Source organism: Acanthopagrus latus, chromosome 20 (assembly GCF_904848185.1).
Source record: "Acanthopagrus latus isolate v.2019 chromosome 20, fAcaLat1.1, whole genome shotgun sequence".
NCBI lineage: Eukaryota > Metazoa > Chordata > Actinopteri > Spariformes > Sparidae > Acanthopagrus > Acanthopagrus latus.
The window spans coordinates 15,900,759-15,917,675 of record NC_051058.1 but is presented as its reverse complement, the minus strand read 5'-3'; the positions used below and the strand labels follow the sequence as shown (position 1 = coordinate 15,917,675).

At 38.5% G+C, this 16,917-nt stretch overlaps 1 protein-coding gene across 2 annotated transcripts in view; it reads right to left on the bottom strand.

The window, feature by feature from the left end:
• Positions 1-16,917, bottom strand: part of LOC119009604 (cadherin-related family member 1) — a 110,337-nt gene that overhangs the window by 43,778 nt on the left and 49,642 nt on the right. The window lies entirely within an intron of this gene.

Below are 16,917 nucleotides of genomic sequence, written 5' to 3'. Positions count from 1 at the left end.
ACCTCTTCAAAGGGATGTGTGCCCCACCAGCACTAATCCCCAGTTAATGGCCAGTAGAAGCAACAGACCCCAACAACCTCACATCCTGCAGAGGTTTCATGTACATAATTTCTTCGCCAGGTTAAAAGAGAACAAGTCCCGCCATCATAATTGCAGCAAGACGAGATCTATATCCTCCTGATGTGGAGGGACAGTCAGAACCTCATTTAAAAAACAAGTCATTTTAAAAGCTGCATCTGAACTTGCTTTTTCAGACAGGGCTGTTACACAACACCTCTTTTACTGTGTTTAAACATCAACAAAGCCAATAAAAAAAAGACTGGAGTGGTAATTAATACCACTTTCTTTGTGGTAAGGCAAAAGCTGTTAGGGTGGTTTGTTCCAGTGGCTCTGAGAAACAAGCACAGCTCTCCCTGGTGGCCTCGAGCTGAACCATCAGACCGTAATTGGACTCACAACCCTCCAATTTACAGAATTAAGGAGAGACATCAGCCTGTCTTATTCCGCTGATTTGTGCTCAGAACAAACGCTTTTTTACGACTCCAGGACTCAAAGGCTGGGAGATTCTGAAACGTAGGCTCACTGCTACAAGTTAAAATTCATTGACATTTAATAGGACTTTTGCATAGATCATTTAAAGGGTTTCCCATTAAATAACTCCCATTTTGTGGTGGAGTATTGACGCATGGATTTCTTTGCAGTAATAAAGGACCCCAATTAACGCTTTAGCGCTTCAAAGTCAAATATTTACTCTAATACAAGCACAATTAATTGGTGAAACATGGATGTTGCTGCTGCACACATGTAGAACAGATGCCACTGAGCCTTGGGGAAGCGCAAACGCTTCACTTTCACGTCGCTGATCTCTCTGGCTGCTTTGCAATGATTTAGCATTTGTTCAAATTATTCAGACATCACAGTTTGTGCCATGTGACCTGTCAGCACTCGTTACGGAGAGGCTGAGGCTGAGGGAGTCTGACATGCCGAGACCACTGTAGGTGTTTGGAAATGCCGTTGTTTACATGTCGATTTGTGAAAATTCATGGCAACGTGTTAAGGAAATGCTCGTTAAGGTTGATAACTGTGGTTTGAACATTGTATTATATCAAAATCAGGCTCGGTTACATGATAAAAATGAAAAGCTGTTGGAATATTTCAACAGCCTTCATGCTTTCCAATGTGTGAGTTATTTATTAATGTGTACAGATGAAGACTGTGTTGATTTTATTTATACTACAGCGAGTAATTTCTCTGAGGTTGCAAACTCTTTGATTGGTAATTTCTGGATTATTTGTTCTCCTCTTCCAATATTTATATCCTCCGTGATGGATATCAAGACAGTTTTCAGCTAATGGTTGAAGATATCACACCCGAGCTCAACGAGGAGACCGCCCATTGGTCGAACTGCAAAACGTTGAATCTTTAATCGCCTCACCTTTTGGCTAATTCATAATTTAGTGAAGTGGGAGTGAAGCGTTTAGCTTTTCCTGGCTATGGCCCGCTAAGTGAAATGGTGTGGAAAGTGTGAGGTCATTAACCTGTTACAGGTATGTTCTCTCCTAATATTGGGGATAATGTATTCCAGCCGAGTGTGACAAAAAAGGGGGAGAACTCGCTCACAGGTAGGTGCCAGCAATTCGTTTTTAGCAAACTTCATTTTAGAACATTAGGTTATGAAAAGTTAATATCATTTTAATCAGGAGAGATATCCCCTCATATCTGGGCGAGATTTCCACTCTGCTGCTTGTCGACAGATAGAGGAAGAGTACAAGATAGTTTCCCATCATGCTCCTTTGCATATCACACTGTGCTCATTTATAGCACTGCATTCTAAACATCACCATTATTTCTTTGTCACTTGTCACTTAAATATTCATCTTAAGGTAAGTTTCCCTTCAAGAACATTTGCAAAAATGGGTATTAGTTACAAGTCCCTCAATACTAGTTTGTTTAGTGCATGTTTTTGGGGTAGGGTGATCATTTAATATCAGCATTTCTTAGCCTTAGTTGGAATTGTTTTACATTGTCATCAACATTTTGTGTTCATATTTTCCGTTCTGTTGTACAGATTACCAATGTAAATATGTCACCTGTAGCCCTAATGTAATATATTCATACATTTATCTTCTTAATTAATCTACTGGTTGTCTATAAAATGTCAGAAAATGTGTTGATCACTGTTCTAAAAGACGATGTCCTCAAATATGTTGCTTTCCCAACATCCAAAAGAATGTTCCACTTACAGTCAAATAGGAGTAAAGAAATCAGAAAATATTCACATTTACCAGGCTGGAATTAAAGATTTATGACTTTATTCTTCCTAGAAAATTATTCAGTGATTAATTGCATAGTGAAATAATTGCTGATTAATTTGATAATTGACAATTGGTTGATTAATCCTTGCAGCTGTAAAGAAAATTACTATAAAACAGAATTAGTGAAGCTTTCGTTTTAAATGTTCAAAGAGATGTGTCAGCTGAACAGTGGAAAACACAACAACAGCGTTAAACATAGGCGTAGATTTCAGGAGGGACGGCGGAGACAGGTCCCCTCTGTTACAACACGAAAGTAGCAGATGACTTCTGTTCTTCACAAACCGCCTGCCTGAGAGCCTCTCTGCATTATAACACCACATATTTTGAATTGTTACCTGCCGACTGAATTCTGCTTTTCCTTTACATAAAAAAGACATTTCTGCTAGAAACTGATGCAAAACTGGAGCATAAAAACCACTGAAACGAAGCGCTTGACGCTCAAACCCTGTTTGACCCTCACTTAACATGCGTGTCTTCCCGCGATGTTGAAACGAACCTACAGCCTGGGCAGTCACATCTGTTTGATCATTTTAGATGTGATTTACTTCCATTTTCCATATCCGATTGAGAAGACCTTCATCTTCATTCCCTCTTCCCTTTCCTTATCCTTTTATATTTCCGTCATCTTTTCCTTTTAGCTTTAATTCTTCATTAAACAGATCAATAGATGGATCTAAGGATCTATTGTTTGCTCACATACAGTAACTCTGAAACCAGCTCAATCATTGTACATTTGTACTGTGTGCATTTAATTCATGTCAGATTCATGTTAGGTACTTTTTTGCTTGACTACTCTCAGTTTTTTATTTGTTCAATTTGAGTAATTTTATATCATTTGGCTTTTCAGTTATTTTAATTCTAACCTACCCTCATTTGTATGTGCCCTGGCTGCTGTAACACAATTTCTTTAGGATGAACAATTACTCTATTTATCCATATCAATTATACTTTTACATGTGGCACATAATGCACTGTATCATATTTTACTTTGCATCCGTTCTTTGACTCGGCCCCGGCATACATCTCAATGCACCTAATGCTTCCTGACGCTCTGTCTGACTCGATGCAGACGAGGCCATAACTCCTGATGTTTATCGATCCTTCAGCCTCTGTTGAATTTATTTCTACAAGTCTATACAAATCTGTTTCTGTGCAGCCTATTGTACCAGAGGGGTTAATGTATTATACAAAGTGTTCAGATCAGGGATTAGATTTTCCCCCAATTCCATCAGTCAATTCTCGGTGCTCTCCAGGGCATTCATCATTTTGACAGTTGCAGATAAGGCAATTATTTTCCTCGAGCAACTACAAAATGTAGACAAGTGCTTCTGTGACAGTGTGTCTGTTTGAGGGGGGAACACAAATATTATTCCACCAGTCACTGATGGCACATATTGCTCGCCACAAAGCGATATCCTCTGTAACACAAAGGAAACAGATGTTATGAGCATTTCTGCGTCCTAATGCACTTCAGCGTTTCATCTTTTTACAGTGAACTGAAGCTCCCATACTGCGATTCAATAAGACGTCTTAACAAATGGATTGCAGTTAAGGCCGTTTTCTGCATCTGGATTAAATATTTACTCAGTAATACGGGCCATGATTGTTTTTATGGCATTACACAGATGTGCTAATTGTCATTTAAATACCAATTTGATGTATTTTTCATTGTCTCTTATGAAAATCAGCTTCAGAGCAGCTGCAAGAAAAAACTCAATCTAATATTGCATTATGTGCATTATTTTTTAGTGTAACATGAAATAAATTAATGTGAACATGTATAAAAATGGAAATTTAAAATCTGCATACTAAATGCGCAGGCTTCACAACCACAGTGGAATAAAAGAGTGTGCATTCTCACACACACTATAATAAAAAACTGAGTACTAGCATATAGTTTTACAACATTTTGAGCGTGATAATCATATAAAAGCACACAGCGTCCACGCTAGTGTTCTCTCAGCATGACCGTACACATATACTTAAGCTGTATCACCTCAGATAAGTCCTGTGTGAAGCAGAGAGAGCTGCTGGCTGCAGGACTGCCTGCGATCTCCTCTACAAACCCCTGGGGGGCAGCAGAAGACCTTAATTTCCACACCGGTGTAGCTGCTTATGGCTGACTTACACCAACTGTCACCTAATGCTGAGGCTCAAGTCAGGACACGATTCAGACGGCTGATAAATCCGTCCAAAAGAAACAATAAAGTTTGCTATTACAAACAAACAAGCAAAGATTTCATAGAAACTTTCTTTTTTTAATTTTTCCTCCATCTGTCTTTGTCAGATGTCAAAGACTTAAATAGTACTTACAGACGCAGTTGTGACTAACAGCAAATGTTCAGAACTATATACTGTTTTTATATCACATCCCAATTACCAAACATCTGCTTTAATTATGTAGCAAACCTAATATATAGAATAGAAATCGGCTGTAGATGGCCATGAATATGTATCTGCTGGTGGGCACTGCACAGACAGACATTAATGAGTGTGATTGTTAGATTTCGAATACTAAATAAAAGCATATTAATCAAGTATGACACAACTAAAATTAAGAGATATGAAGAAAAACATCCTGACTTCCTATTTTTGTCATCTTTGTCCCCTAAAAAAATGTGATGTAACGAGAAACAAAGCCGAACAGTTCTCAAGAGCGCTTTGTTTCTCATATGCCATAACTCCTTTGATATGACTATTCTAAGTGAGTATTTTGCCAGATTTGGAGTGGACAACATTGTTGCCTGAACCTCAGAGTTAATAAAAGTGAGAGAGAGCGGAGGCAGAGTAAGGGGATGACGTTAGGCTGAGCTCAGGTCTGTCATCGGATCAAAGTGGGAACTTGTTCTCCCATCGCTGTCAGCACGTTTTAATGATCGTTGAGCCAGGCCAAGCTGTTCCTCCCTAAAAACTTTCCCATACCAAGTGTCTGATAGATTCATAGCTTAATCATTAACTTGCACTTAATTCGTCTGGAGCAACATTAAGCTCAAATTACAAGGGGATTTTGGCAAAAGGGTCGGTTTCATAAAGCAACCAGCAACTTCATGAAAGAAATAAAAAGTATTAACCAGTTTTAGCCTTAATCTGCTCATTTTGTGGTAAGTATTTGACCAAACAAATATATCTTACTACAATAAAACATCAGCCTTTAAAAGAACAAAAATCAGAAGTAAAAGAATTAAAGATGGATGCGTAGTGTCTCCGTAAAACATCACCCTCGAATGTGAGTCACTGACAATCATTTTGTAATTGTTCACATAAAAATATAACTATCCATCTCTTCAAGATTAGGGGCTAAATTATATCCAGTTGTATGTCTGACTAACAGTTTCCTCTTGCACACTGAACTTAATGGACAGTTTCAAAGACATTATTGCCCAATGGCATTAAAAAAAGAACAAAAAAAAAAAAAACGGTGATTAATTCTTAACTTTCGGCAGAAAAACTCATTTTGTGATTTGAATAATCATAAAATAGCCTCCTGAAATAAAAGATACAATTTATACACTTTTCTTCCTCTTAAACTACAATCCTCAGTTTAAAAACATAACATAATTCTCTATAGAAGTACAAAACATGACTCTTTTCTTGCTGGAATTTAGAGCAAAACAGTTAAAAGATGGTAACTGGGCGAAAGGGACAAAAAAAAAGGACTCAAATAACAAAAACAGTGTCATTAGTGGACTGACAAAGGTTTCATGAGGCCGTCTGAGCTGAGCTGCTGTGACAATAAATCAAAAGCAGAAAGAAGGCCGAGGCCTTTATGGGGAGCACCACCCATATATTGACTGCACATCATAGCAGCCCTCCTGTTGTAGGCTGGATTATAAATCCCATTTCTAAAAGATATATGGGACTTCTGATGTGTCAGACCTGCCTTTTCTTCAACCTAACCACATTTCTGACTTTTTCTTTTACCCTTACAATCACATTATTCTCAAAACACTTTCAAAGTTTACTTAAAAAAAGTACTTGAAGTGTATATTTATATGTACTTTTTTCCATACAATAATGTTGCTACTATTTGGATAAGCACAATATTAGTAAGATACACCTATAAAATCTACATACTTTAAACGATCTTACCCCTTTTTGTCTCAAAGTGTCCTGCCCGTCTGTATGTCTGACGGGATGCATGGTGCATGTAATGAATGAGATGGCTGTGTAGGCCTCTATAGGGCTGAAAAGTAGTTTCAGGGAGAGTAAAAGAGAGAGAGAGAGAGAAAGAGAGAAAAAGATCAGCCAACAGATGAGAAGAGGAGAATCCAAGCTGAACCGGGGATCAGCCCCTTCAAACTGTCCCAAAGCAGACCTCTGTCCCAGCCGAAGCTCTCATCTCTCAGCTGCCAAGGGACGACATGTAGATTTACCACATTAAGGGTCGTTGATTACAGACCAAATGTGTCTCTTGCATCAGGCATCGGCAACTACAGACGTAAAAAGTCAAGAGCTGGAAGCTGATATCAAATAGTTGGTTGTATTATTATTTTTCTTTGATTAGATACAGATGGGTGACAAAGTAAAAGGATAAACCTGAATGAATGAGTGAAGGAACATGGTAAATACATGTGCTTTCAAGCGGGACATTTGTGGTCTTTGAATGGTTCCACAAGTATAAAAACTATGTGAATTAAAAAAAAAAAAAAAACACAAAAGAAAATGAAGAGCAAAAAGAATTTTGACCAAAAAGTTGTAGACTGAAGCCCAAGTTTATATTGTCTACATTATCAGAAACACTTTACCAAAATCAAACTTTAGCTCCACCCTCCAGATCATAACTGTACATACACAAGACTGCACGTTTACAAACTCTCATTGTCACACATACACATGCTCAACAGTAAGGACTGAAGTTATCTGAGGTAGTTAAATCTTACAGCTGAGAGATAAAAGTAAACTTTTTTGTCTTTTGAGCACTGACTATCGACTCTTTTTTTAAGGTTATGACCATGAAATACAACCAAAGGAAAAGCAAAAGAATCCAAACGAATACGCTTTTAAATATGATTTTCTCACATTCATGTGTTGGGTGTCCTGCAGGCTGGATTACCTCTGTAACTTCTCACCACAGAACTCCTGGGGGGCTAGAATACATATTTTTCTTTGCAGACAAGAACACTTTGTGACACTAAATGAAATGACTTCACATTGTCTTTGTGTTGGGAAAAAAATATTTACATTTCCACTGCATGGATTGTGCTGAAACTATCACTCTGTCTGGAGTGACTTATGGTACATTTTACAGTCAGTGCTTAAGAGCACAAACAGAAGTGCACGCATAAACACAAACACATGCATGCACGCACATGACCATGCACAAACACACAAACACACACATACACCATCCTTCAGAACCATTGATTCTGTTTTGAATAGTGTGTTTTTCTCCTCAGTCTAGATAGTCTTGCTACTGCCCATGCTGTTAGTGCGCCAGGCATTTTCAAACTCTTTACATCCATTACATTCCACTAGGTAAATACCTAATGCTGGAAACATTTGTCAATGTGTGCGCCTGGCTGAACAGAATAGATTATTGGGGGCTGAGTAAAATACACTGCATTTTCCAAACAGCACTATGCCTGTGACATATTAAAAACTTCACACAAGACTCGCTGCAGTTTCCCCCTATGCCGGGGATATGTAATATTTCAAGGAAATAAAGCTTGCAAACAATAGTAAACATTCTTGGTAACGAATAGGAGTGTCAGTATTTCAGATAACACGAGCAGCGCGGCTATTTCTGCCCCTTTAGCAACGATATAGTACAGTACATGCCATTCTTAGATTGTCTTTACACATTCTTTAAATGAGAGGGGTAATTACCAACACCCAATTTATTCAAAGGCAAAAGAACTATTTCCTGTAAAATCATTCCTCAACTGAATTGCGCCTGAGTATAATATGCAACTATTTATCCCAGGTATATTGAATTGTGACTGTCAGACTCAATTGGGTGGAGGCTTTTCTGATTCACCCACATCTTTTACTGTAACAGCTGGAAGTTTTTGTTCCAACAACACTTAAAACACAAACGGCCAACCTAATCTCGATAATCTTTCCTCCTGGACTGTGATAATATCATTAAATATCATCGTTGATCATTGTAATCATAACTCTTCGATGTAATTTTGTGTACAACTGCTGTCTATGTTTTGTTTTTCGAATTTGTTTAGTTTGTTCTGTACACCAATAAAAAAAAGATCTTCCTTGTTGGATCTTCCTGGATCTTTTAAGTTAAGTTACTCTTTTTAAACCCTATTTATGTCTTTCTTATATATTGCCTTGTGTCTCGTTGATATCTTGTCTTAATGCATTTAATCTCTGTAGTAATTTGAATTGCCTCGTTACGCTCGTTATACATAAAAACTTGCCTTGCCTTCTTTTACGTTTTGAAAGACATCCATCACTGACTCTCAGGTATTCATTGTTTACACTTTGGGAACAAAATGACCTAAATCTCTGGATTGCAGTAGGAGGCGATTTCTTCTCTTAAAACCAGGTCAGAGCAGAATTAGAGCGCTCTGTTGAGAAAAAAAAACATTGCATTCCTATCATCTATTCTAACGGAACTTGTTGAATTAACACAACATTCAAACTGTGATAACTGACTCATCTCTGAGGCTGAACACACCTAAATAGAAATGAGGTAAGGACCAGTGTGAGTCTCATTAATTGGATTAGCACGTCTCTAAAATGGCTGGTATGAATATGCATGGAGCTGTGGGAAGTCTCTAAAATGTGCGTTACGGGAAACATTGTTGATCTTTTTGTTCTAGTTTTTTTTTTAATCTAAGTAGAATCAGATACACTTTCACACCTAAATATAGAAAAGTGTTTCACATTAAGGCGACAGAGTGAAGTACTGTCTCTTGTTTCCCGTAGGCAAAGCAAGTATATCTGTATGGCACAATTCAGACACAATGCAACTCAAAGTGCTTTACGAAGAATGAAGACATCAAGAAGCAAAATAATAAAACAAGTTAAAAGTAGAAAAATAAGTTAAACAGAATAGGTTTAAAAGAGACAATATAATGAAAGTTACAGTGTAGTTATTGATAAAATTGCTTCAATAAAAAGTTGTGGCAAACAAAAAGGTCTTCAGCCTTGATTTAAAAGAAGCTGGAGTTGCAGCGGACCTGCAGTTTTCCGGGAGTTTGTTTCAGGTATGTGGTGCATAACAACTGAACGCTGCATCTCCATGTTTAGTTTTGACTCTAGGGACTGAAACATATCAGTTATGAGGCATGTTGTTCATAAAGTTGCAACAATAGATCGATTAGTTATCAACCACTGAATCAACCTCAACTAGTCAAATAATTGATTTATCAGTTTCAGTCAAAATGATGTGATTCCATTCTTAAAATGAGAATATTTCATTATTTCTTTATTCTATTATGACAGTAAACTGAATATATTTGGGGTTTTGGACAAAATAAAGACTTCATCTTGGGCTTTGGGAAACACTGCTTCACATTTTTCACCATTTTCTAACATTTGAGGCCAAACAGGTAATAACTTAATCAAGAAAACAATTGACAGATTAATTCACAATAACAATAATCATGAGTTGCAGCCCTAGTTTTATATCAGTCTCTTAAACTTCAAGATTTTTAAAAACATTATAATTTTCTACTAATTTAATGAAGGAATATAATTGAATTGAGTGAATACAATCTTGCATATGTAGCCTATTTTTTTTTTTGTCACTATCTGTGTACAGACAAAGATGCAGACTAAAAAGGACTGAACATTCTGCTGCTTCTGTAAAATAACACATTTAGTGACTTCGGCAAAGATTCGGCAATAATGTTTAAAATGCACAAGATGTTTCCGGGCACTTCTTATTTGAGTGTGACTAAACATACTTTTATAGAAAAGCGGTCTCAGATGATATAAAAACTCAATAACACACATTTCTTTACATGCTTCTTCGCCATGCCTCTTTGATCTTCAGTAATTGATAGAGAATGGGACTCCTGTGGCAGACCCTCTTCAACAAAGATACACAATAAAGAGCAGGGAGTAAGAGTGGACGGGGTGATGTCGGGTCTCTTATTTGGGTGCGTTTCCATTCATTCCTTCAATATTCCATTCCTGGTTCTGCTTCATAGGTTTGTCTATTGTTGCGCGCTGAATGGGGGAGCGCAGGAGCGTCTCCGCTTCCGTTAATTAGAGCTTTTTGCGGCTTCCGCTCCTTGAGGAGTCAAAGTTTAAGCAGTGGGGAAAAAAAGCAACCCTCAGTCCTCTATTGTGGCTTCAAAGGCATGAAAAGGTATAGTTTACCAGTGGTTGGGGTGTAGGTGGCTGCAATGTTCGAGGGGCTGCGGCAAGGACAAACAGTGAAAAGTGAGATTTTTTCACCCCAGAGGACATTATGATACTGTTTTGGTTGTTTAAGAAGCTTTTTAGGCATTTAAGCAAGTTTTAAGGCATCAAGTCTTGAGTTTAGAGTATTTCTTAAAAAGCTGGGTGATTGTGAAGAGCTGTATTTAGGATGCTGAAGTTCATATGGAGTTAAAAGCGATGGGACATTCCAAGGACTATTATATGCATACTGATTGTGCAGGAACCCCGACTTGTCTTTACACATGAAATGACCAATTGTTCGTGCAGGCTTAAGTGATGCACGAGGCAAAAGAGGGGGAAAAAAAAGTCCTGGGGTCTGTAATGACATGTGGCTATGGGTGTCCTTTTATACCTTGAGATTCCCTTTGCCTCATTAGTTAACACACTTTCTTAGTTTTGAACAATACCTTAGCTTGAGTTCTCCCAGCAGAAATCCCCCCGCTCAGTCGATATTTCCAGGGCCTGCAGCAGAGTTTCAGAGAGAGGGCCCTTTTCCCCCCTGTCCTAACAGCTTTAATACTTGTAATTATCTCTTGCTGGGGGAGGCTGGAAATTGGATTAGGGTGGTGAGTCTCAGCTGAATGAATTACCTCCATCTCCCCACTTGGTGGGCCACACACTGATAAAGTGCGGAAAAACGGATTTGGATTCAGCCTTAGCATTCATGGCTTCCTTGTGGAAAAATGAAATTTTCCAACAGAAGGGGCCAGTGTGCCAGCAGTATCTGTCCACAGCATGTTTCATCTGCTCCTGCTCTTCTGGAAATGCAATTACCTGCGTTATCGGGGCCTAAATGGTGACAGTTTGGCAGGGGAGCAGTTCCACCTGCCAAAGGCATCATTCGACAGTGTTTTTGTTGCATCCAGTATTCTTTCAGTTTGAAATTATTCCCCCTTATTTCCACCTGTCAGAAGTGAAACAATCTGCTGATTTGTTTACAGGGAGGATGATACTGTTGGTTAAGGAAAGGAGAAGAAAAATTAGATTTAAAACCTTTACTCTAGTATTTGATTACGCCTTTGCCCATTTTCACCATGATTCGGCTTCTACTTTATTTTATGTAACCATCCTATCTTTGTCATATATTTCTGTAGGTTTGATGATGTAAAAACAGAAATACAGAGCAATAAACAACAGAAAAGCAACGGAACAGCCAATAATGATGTTATGTTTCTGTAATGTACCTAAGCCTTCACTTGAATGACTGCGCATACAGTAAAGGCTGATACTAAATTATTTAACAACATGAATTTGGCTAATGTTCTACATGTGTTGTTTCTCTCAAAGGAGAGAAGCAAAGCTCTTTCAGAGAGTCTATTAAATCAATATGTGGGAAGGCTTGCCACTGTGGACAACTCACCTCCGATACATCACACAAAAAATGAGGTAAGTAATAAAACTGCTGTGTTTTACACTTCAAACAGTCAGAAGTTGGAGCAGACTTCATGTTCTGTGCACTGTTTTGAGATAAATTTAACAGATAAATGGCTCGAAATTGGGATTTTATTACAAATCATCAAACACTTGCCTAAATGTTGTGTCTAAATGGAGTGAAAATTACCTCAGACCGAGCCGAACTAAAGAGATAACGCTCGAAGGAGAAGTTAGACTTTCGCTTAATTTGGAGCGGAGCCAACTTTGTTTTCCCCGTTGTTCATTAAGTAGTGGCTTTAATTCGGTTTCATATTTAATTTCCCGCTGTGTCATTGTAAGGAAATCAGATCAAACAGAGGACAAACTAGCCCTACATACCCAGCGCTCACTATCAGACACCCCCCTCGTCTTTTCCACTTCCCATTCTTTTAACCCCCCACTGAGGACAATCCTTGAAGGTAGATAAAAAGAACAACAAAAGATAATTAAATCTAAAAAAGGAGGGAAAAATCTCTGCTTTCTCACTCAAACAGTTGGGGATAGATTTCAGCACAGTGAGGGTTTGGCTAATTTATACAAAGGCCTGATGGGAGTCCTTCAACATTTACACTCTGCCTGGGACATGGATGGGTAAAGAGAAATTATATTTGCCTCTAATTGTTATATGCTCCTATTTTTTACTGTCTTACCTTATCACACTTGCCAGGACAACTAAAACACACCTCATATGCATTTGCCCGACTGCAAGACCACCAAATGCCAAATTCATAATAATGCACGATAAGATTATCGATTTACAGCTGTGCCGTTATCAGGGGAGTAAAGACTGGTCTGACGTGCCTTGTTGTTCCAACTCAAACCTGCATCCCATCGGTGACAAATCTAAAATTATAATACAGTAATGCTTCACATAGACCCAGCTATTTAGGCGTGAATTTAATATTCATTGCTTTTGCAGCTTGGTTGGTTTTAAGGTGCTATCACCCTTATCCACCCTCCTCCCAACCCCACCCACTCCCCAACATCGCTGCCACCTACACTCCTATATCCACCAAACAGGGGCAAATGGCAGTCACTGGGATAGACACACACACACACACACATATCCAGTCGTCTCTTTGTCCCTCCCTCCTTCACTCATTTCCCCCATTCTCTTTCTCCGGCTGCCTCTCTCTGTCCCCCATCACTCTCCCTGTCCTTGTTTTTGATCTTCAAACGCTGGTAGGGATAATGACTACAAATCAGGGATGAAGGTGAGTGATCACAATGTGGCCCACCCATCCCAGCTGGCCTTTTTACTCCCCTCGTATGATGCATCTTCCTGACTCTTTCTGAGAACCCGCTGAACTGCACCATGAGGGGTTTCATATGGAGTTCACAGGGGGCTGAATACAGTTGGATGGACTCCGTGTTTAAGACTCCCAACATAGTTTGATTCCCCATCAGCAGCTTGGAAATAATTAACTACACCGTGTATGACAATAACTGAATGTGCATAGTTCGGGGACAGTTCAAACAACAACTTCTTCTAAACAACTTGGGTTTTACTGTTAAAGTTGTTTGTTGATTAACTTCCATGAACTAAATGTTTTGTGAATAATGGAGGCACTATGGCACCACTACAAACACATTTACAAAAGAGTGCATGAGGTAACCAAACACTTGTCTGAACAACTTACAACTTATTGTTTTCAAAAGCCATAATGGATGGTTTATACAGAACTTTAAACCTTGACTTTCAACTTTGACCCTAATGTAGTTAGAATTGTTACAGCAGGTACAATCTGTATCAAGACACACTTTAAATTCTCACATAAAACATGTAACAGAAATAGCACAAAAATCTTTTATACTTGGTGAGGGAGGAGGAGATGACATTTCGACAAAAGCCGGATGCAGCAAAATGCAATGAAAACAGACATAGCGAATGCATCACAACATACGTGACTAAGTTCCACATAAGGCACAAAAAATATCAACAGACGAAAAACATCCAATCTGTGTGGAGCAATGACACATGAAATAAACATCAAGGCTATATTTCCTCTATGTTTTCTCTGTTGAAGGTTTGACTGGTACTACTTATGCGCTGTCATTTTGTTGCGCCCTCTTATGCTGCGATGGTTTAATGGCGGCCACGAGAAGAATTAGCGACGCCTGCTGTTCATCTCAGTGAACAAACTGAAGGTAATCGTATAATGGTAATGTTACAAATTGAATTAACGTTTACGTTTTTCAGATTTCCTGGACATTATATTTCAATTTGCAGCACTGTACGTATGAATGGAAACCCCACATATGTCACTATATACTAGAGATGAGCAAATACACCACACATCTATATTCGTAAGTGGGTGAGGCTTAAACCGAAAGTATGCGGGCTGATGATATTTAATATGGGTTGATCAGAAGTTGCTGTATATATTATTAATTGAAAACTATTTACAGAACAGTCTCATAATTGAGCTTTAGATGAATGCTTTTGATCAAAAGAGTTCAGACAACTATTTACCTATACTAATCTTGAATGAATTTAAAGCTACCCAATAAGTTTCCCTCCATCACAATTACAAGTATTTTACCTGTATTCTTTCACTATATTGTTTTATTTTCATTGCATGTTGTACTTTTAAGCATTAAGCATGTTGTATTGCAATTATGCACAAAATATGCTTATTGGACACTGACACATTATACTTTGATGATACTGGATACTTGTTTCAGTCGAGAACTCTGTCAGCCCTACTATATCTATGCATCTCAGTAACTAATCTATTGATCACAGTAAAATGTTATTATAGGAGATAGGAATGACATTTTGTCAATTTAGACCCAGAAAAACTGCATTAAATTACATCAAAGTTTAATAAATGCCGTCTGCTCACCCATTTGAAGGCACCACCTCAATTCTTGCTGCAGTCATACTTGACATTCAACCACTGGTGTCTCATTAAATATGCAGCAACTTCAAGATCTCTGTTCTGTTTGGACATCAAATTAAAAAGTGTCCTAGCACCAGGAGTCCTATCCTTTCACATCATAAGTTTCTAATGGGCAGTTTAGATGATTCATGCCAATCAAACATCTGTTCTGCATTCCCCTTGTCAAGAGGAGCACCTGTTGACCTCTACCTGACCTCCGCCGGTAAGCAATGTGATGGGAGAGTGGGACTGTGGTTTCCTGTTTCAAGCAGGAGGACAGAAAAGACCAGGAAGAGGTAGTTTTATGACCACTGTTTACCTTGGTGGAGGCCTGCCTCTTTTCCTCTTTTTTTTCTCCTTAATGTGCCCGGCAAAAAAATGTTTCACTAGGGAGCAGGAGGTGAAATTTTTCTCATCCAAATGGATGGCAATTTCCCACCATTTAGCACCTGAAGGTAATTAGCTTGAAGAGATTGCGGAGTGAGAAACACGTTCATGGAACATTAACTCTCGTACATTCTCCAGTTGCAGGGAATTAATAGGAAAGATTAAAGTTTAAAGAGAGCAAATGCCATTACCGCACAAACCACCTCTCTGTGGCACCATCTTGGGCTAACTTTTCCCCCTTTTTATAATAAGTCTGTATTTCACAATGGCATCCAGGTCTGGATTACAATAGCAGGTAATAAGTGGCGGAAATGACACAGTTCTGCGGGTTTTGCGATGTGGTTGTATATGAGACAATGAAGAGCCTCAATAGCCTGCAGCTTCATTTTTCTCCATAACAGCTTCCTGCCTGCTTTCTCTGCCCTCTGATGCGGCATGCTAATAACCAGCTCTGCATCCTTTCTCTCAACAGCATGTTAAGAAAATGTAAATGCAAACCTCAATTTAATGGAGGTCTTAATAATAAGTGATTACCTCAAATAAGGCATGTCTTGTTAATTACACTGCTTTTCTTAATGAAGCCCTATAAGCCAAACAGTGTTTGAAAAACAAGCAGTTTTATGTGCTCGCGTATGCGGTGTCGAACATGTGAAAGCACGCTTGTGTTTATTCTTCTTGGAAATGGCCAAGTTGGCCACAGTGTATTTGAAAAGAAGATCAAAACCACACAATAAATCATACCTTCAGATTTTAGAGCTGAAAGAAATTAAATTGAGACATGGTGGAATTTATTGCCCAGAAAATCCCATTCTACTATCTGAATCGAAAAGTCCAGTCCTCCAAGCTCTCGAAAATCTATTTTCCACATTTTAATACCCTGCATAACAGTCCTCATAATTCATTCGAGTGTGTTAAGCACAGTTTTATTAGATCTGAAACAAATTTTGGTGGGGGATCCTATAGGCCATTAACCATGGAGTAATTTTATCCTTGTTTCCTTAATGATGCCATAATGGCGAGTGAATTTCTTAACTAAAGACCAAAGAACATTTTGAAGGTCAGCTTCATCTGCAGACTCCTTCATGCGCTTCTCTGAGAGATTGGAAAAGTCGGAGATCTTTGAAGAGTCATTAATAACGCTAAAGCTGAAGGCCTATTTGCGTTCTCGCTTTCTACCTTTTAATGTTACAATCTCTTCCTGCTCTTTCTCTCCCTTTTCCTTGCCTCCCTCTGTTTTGCAGTCTCTCTCATGCAGAGAGAATGGAGTGCTGAATGAGAGGGTAAAAATGGCAGCGCAGTGACATACAGATCCCAGATGTGGTGCCTCAATAATTTAAATTTTATGCCTTTGTTATCACTTTAATCATTTTCTTTATTCGTTTTGTTTCAGCGATAGGAGAAACCGTTGATAGGCCAAAATGCCATGGGAACAATTTTTATTTGGTGTGTGGTGCGAAGTCTAATTAGAATTAGAATTTTGCTGAGCCTTGAAATGGTTGGTACTTTATCCTGATCGCCTTAGATATTGTTCGAAGTCAGTCATTTGTCATAGCAGAGCATGCTGGGAAGGC